A 5,423-nucleotide genomic window follows, 5' to 3' on the forward strand; every position below is an offset into this window, starting at 1 on the left:
GACTAGCATGAAGACCAGAAGAAAAAAGCAAGAGTTGGATCTCGGTGTACTCCAGAGCTCACCAGCCTTCTTTTGAGTTCTGTAACTTCACAGCAAAACTGAGGGGTTTTCAAGTCAGAAAAGAGGGAAATGAAGGAGGCAGTAAGGTGAACTTTTTCTTGCAGAACATTTGATTCACAATGGTAATATATCAAAATATTATAATGATATGGTTTTTTGAATCAGCAAATTTAAAACAGAATTATGAAGATGTGACACAAGGGAGCTAGAGTTGCAAATGCAGTTTACCATCATGAAAGAAAATTTGTAAGTGTATCACTTGTCTAAGTGATTAGAACCACTATTTTCTATAAGGTATATTATGACAAAAGTGAGCTAAAAAGATCCAGGCATTTCTCTCAACAATTTTGTAAAGGTCAAGAGAGAATTTGAAAAGAAAGACAAGCAAAAAAAAAGAAAATAATTTGTTGTCCATTGTTTGGTACTGAAACATGAGAATTTGACTAACTCCCTGCAAGTGGTTGGACACCAAGCTGTGTCATTGCGATGGCTCTCTTATAGGCTTCTAAGATGTATTCTGAGTGGTGACATGCTGGAGAAACATACTGTTCTCACTCTGATCTTTTTTTACACGAGCCAGGAGAAAGAATGTTTTCTTGAATACATTTTGAATTGCGGCAGCAGTCCTGCTTTATTGCATGTTGGCCAGTCTTTGTGACAGAGAGATAGTGTCAGACATTTATTGGAGGGTAACTTCTTTTAGAAAGCATGAGCATTTTTTAAACTTTGCTGCATTAAACATTTCTGTAGCCCTGAATACTTGAATCATTTGCAGGTCTGAAGCAATCTGAACAACTGGGACCCTTAAAATGACCCTCTACTACAATCACAGTTAATTTCGATGTTGTCATCACCTTCTGCCCAAGGATAATACACAGACCTTTGTTTCTGGACAATGTTCAACCCTTTTCTTATCTTGTCTTAACCTAGCCAAATACAAAACAATTAACTTCCTTGCTCACTCTGGAGCACATGGCTAATCCTACAAGCAGAAGATGTGGTTCCCTTGAGCTGCCCTTTTGTGTATGTGCTGTAGGCAATGCTGGGCAACAGTATAATTGAATTATTGAAGGCCAATTGAACTACGCTTCACCATCTCTGTGGACTGTGAGTACAGACAGAAGGTGGGAATGATAGGCAGCTTCCAAGCCACCTGTCCTCTTCAAGCAATATTGTTCAGACAAGCACTTAAAAGGTTGGGAAGAGGACTACAAGTAACCAATTTCAGTGAGCACTAGAAAGCACAAGAAAATGCCAAATGGATCAGAGCACCCTCTGGCAGGAAGGAGAAGTTGTCTCCTGGAGTGAGAAGATCACGAGGGACACGTGGGAGTACAGAGCAGAAGCAGGACTCAGAATATGCTGGATTTTTTTAACAGCTTGCAGCACAGAGAAGAATTGGCAATGAACCGAAGTTGGGCTGGGTCCTTCCGCAGCTGGCTAGCATAGCTCTCATGGTGTGCTGCAGGGAAGAAGGGTCATGTAACAGTCCCAGTAAGTAGATTTCCTTCTGCTAAGCAGTGGCTGCTGAAGGCCATTTGGCATCACTGCTAGCAGATGGAGCTAACGGCAGTGGGGGGCTGTGAGTGTTGGGGGTCAGGCCTGGAAGGAGGAGACCAACGTGGTGCCAGCGACTGCCTCTGACAGAAACGCTGCCTGGCGCTGAAGTGCTAAGGCTTGGACAACCAGCCCAAGCCAGAGTTGACCTATAGATGAGTCCTATGTATTTTATAACTGAAAGCCATTGTGCTAGTAGATACTGTACTAAGTTATAACAATGCACTTATGCTGATGTAAAAGTGCTAAAGCATTGAAGTACTGAAGCCTGAACAACAGGCCCCAAGCCGAAGCTGCTTAGTGTGTAATCATTAACAACGTCCGTAAACTCGCTAGTGAAAGATGCAGCTTAGACAAAATATAATCAGGAGTGAGGAGAGAATGTATCCAACTTCCCGTGTCTGGCCTTGTTCAGGGCTGAGAACCCAAGGATCTGGCCTTGTTAGAAACTCCCTTGGTCTCCCCCCTGAGCCCTGGCCAGGCTTTGGGTGGAATCCAACAGGAGAATGAAACTGGAAATTTTCAGCTCAAAACAAAGGTGCCAGCTATTCTGGCTTGTCCATCTCTGGTATATAAGGCTGGACCCGCTCACAGCGACGTTGGCAGCCTCACCTATGGGTGGACGCACTCATAGGATTTCCCCCTTGCCGGGACAGGCTCTGCAAACCCTCGCTGTGACCGGGGCTGCCCAGCCACTGCGGGGCTGGGTGATGGTAACACACGCAAGTGGTGATGTATTTTTCTTCATCACTATTCTCTCTCTTGTGTAGTAATAATTTGATGCATTACCCTGTGTTTTCCTCTTTGCTGCTTTAAGTGCACTATTCTGCTTTTTCTTACTGCATGTTTTCTGTATTACACTGTTACATTGGTTATCACTAGTAAAATACATCTGCTCTTTTCACTCTGGTGTCTGAGTTTAATTGGTATCCTTAATCAGCAGAACAGGCGTCAATGTCCTGCCAGCGAACCCTCCTTCCAAAAAGCTCACTCAGAGCCTAGGCAGGAAAGCAAATTCTCCTCTGGATGAGGTTTTGCAGAGAAAGCTGCACACTTGACTTGCAACAGCCAAAGTGTCTTCTCAAAATCCACTGCAAGACAAATGTACTGGTGTGCATTGGAGCCCAGGGACCCTCGTGGTGTAATCTCTGTTGTGATCACCCCCCACCTTTTACTGTCTTCTTGGTTTAATTCAATTTGCAGCTGTATCTGTGCCTCCAGAGCTGGTAGCAAGGGCAGTGAGCTGGAATCAGTGGGGGGTATCTCCAGAGCAGGTGGGGCTCCATACACGTCCACAGCAGCACTTCTGCCTGTGATGAGAACTGAAGACTATAATTGCTGCAAGGCAGGGACTAGGTCTTCCATCTGCAAAGTATGTAGTATGCCACAGAAATAAAAATAGAAAGGAGCAGATTGTACTTTGTCATTTCTCTAACTCTGCCTTTATATTTCTCTGGACTTCTAGAGTTGATTATAAATCAGGGGTGTGATGTGAAGGCCTGATGTTTTCCGATCTTTCTCATCAGTCTTTTTGAATGGAAATTAATAACTACACAGGAAACTGCTCTGAAGTAATTAGTGTTCACCTTCTCATTCTTCCTTCCTTTTTCTTCTGAGGATATTCAGGTTAAAGCCATTGATGGGAAATCATAAGCAAAAGAAGACGCGCAGTTCATTTCTCCTCACAGAGATGAGAGCTGTTATAAGCAGCTACTGCATCTAGCAGCTCCAGGGCCTGGGGTTCCGCCTGCCTGGCTGCTGGAGCCCAGCCCAGCTTGTTGTGCCCACCCCAGGCCGATGGATGTGGCTGCTGCTTTCCGGTTTGCTGGCACAGGACACCCATGGGAACAGCTATGCAGATGGCCACAGACAAAGTATTGCCTTCAGCTGTACCTCCTACATGTAGGATTTGCAGAAGACCTAAGTACAGACCAGCCGGTCCAACTTGATGCTTGCAAGAGAACAACACACCCCCCAGTTTGGGGCACGTACAGACTCTTCCCCCACCTTGCAGCCAGCCTCAGACACACAAGCTGTGACCCAGGGCCCTGCTCCAGCTGCTGGCTCTGAGCCCCTTGCTCGCTTCACTCACAGCGATCCCCCCAGTAGCTGGCACTTACTCCTTTCAGCCCCCCCACCCTGTATGGAGAGTGAGACAACACAGAGAGACAGTTAAGAAAGGTTTTATAAGAAGAGAAAGTGATCAGGTACAGGGCTCAGTCACACAAGTGTACTTTACACAGGTGTTCTCCTTTACACAAGTGTACCCCTTTTTGTCTGATCCTCCACTTTGTTCCTTCCCAATTGCCTTCCTCTAGTCATTCCTCACCAGGTTTTGCAGAGTCCCCCTCAAATATCCAAATCCTCATGTTCTTCTTGTTTACCCCTTCTTATCAGTTACAAAGTCCTGGTGACCCTCTCCAAAGCTGCGCTTGAAGCTCTTCAATGGCCCATCAATCAGTAACTGGAGACTTTTGGTCTCTGGCATTGTCTCCGTTGTCCCTCATCCACCAGGTTTGCCTCTCTCTGTCCTTGTTTATCGCATCTCCCTTTACTTATTATCCCCTTTGTTTTGAAAAGGTGGGTCCTTGTTTCAGATAGCTTTCATGAAGCAGATGCTCTTACCTTCCATATACACTTTTAAGTAATACATACAAGGGTTTAGTCTCTAACTTGCTTACTTTATGGTATTAAAGGACAAGGTTTCTCAAGGTTACCAGTGAGATAGTTGAGACAACATTGTTTGGGATTTTCCTCTTGTCTCTCAAATATTTGTTTTGTCAATATGGATGTTTCATTTTACTAGACTTTTAGTGTCATTTTTGAATATGAATCTTGAAAGTACAATATTTGGCTTGTGTATATAATCCAGTCAAAATTATAAATTCCATGCCAAGTGGCTTTTCTCTTTATGCGCACCCGTCCCTCTGCCCAGTTTTATAAGTACAAGCTAAGAACAGAGTTTATGTAAAGTTCCTACTTCAAGTATTTTTAATTTAATTTACTATAGTGGCTTCACAAGTAGGGATAAGGCATAGTTAGAAATATTCCTCCTTGCCAAGTTAGCTTTTATCTTGGAGTTCCTGTTCTGTGTAGATGTATGTATGGAATAAAGAAGAGCCCCAAAGCAACCATATAGGGAAACATCTGAGTACTTTTCAGTGTTATATTTTGATGATAAATTGTGGGATTTGGTAGGAAGCCAAGATAGGTGGCAGTAAATAAATAATTCTTAGGGTCAGGCTAGGCATACAGACCTCCTGGTAGAGTTTTCTTTATTATTTCCTCTAGAGAATTATACAAATCTGAAATAACAAAATACGAAAAAGTCCGCTGCTTGGTAGGAAGATTAGCTTCTGCCTGCATCAGTGCTTGAATATGCAGCACCGGGTCCTTCCTCCTAATGCCGCTTCTTCCCCCACCATGGGGGCATTAACTACAGGTAGTGACAGTGAGGTTAATGTTAACTTGTGAACGTTACAGGAGGCAGCTCCAGCCTCCGTAGTAGCAGCAGCTTTGGGGGTGGATTAGGGGGGCACTGTGAAGGAAACTAAGTGCTCATGCTTCCGAATTCGGGGCAGATCCAAGGCGTTCCATGATCTTCCCCCGGTACTGTCGTTCTTTGTAGTGAAACGGGAATGGGAGTTCTCCTGGTCTGCCGGGGCCAGGCGGGCGACTCACCCAGCGCCCTCGCCCTGCCGGTTTAAAATCCCCCCGCGCCCGCGCTCCGCTTTGCCGGCGGCTGGGCCGGTGTCAGCCCGCGCCTGTGCGGGCACGGCGCGGGGTGGAGGCAGCACCGCGGCCTG

This window comes from Athene cunicularia (assembly GCF_003259725.1).
Source record: "Athene cunicularia isolate RWA chromosome 2 unlocalized genomic scaffold, athCun1 chr2_part1, whole genome shotgun sequence".
Taxonomy (NCBI): domain Eukaryota; kingdom Metazoa; phylum Chordata; class Aves; order Strigiformes; family Strigidae; genus Athene; species Athene cunicularia.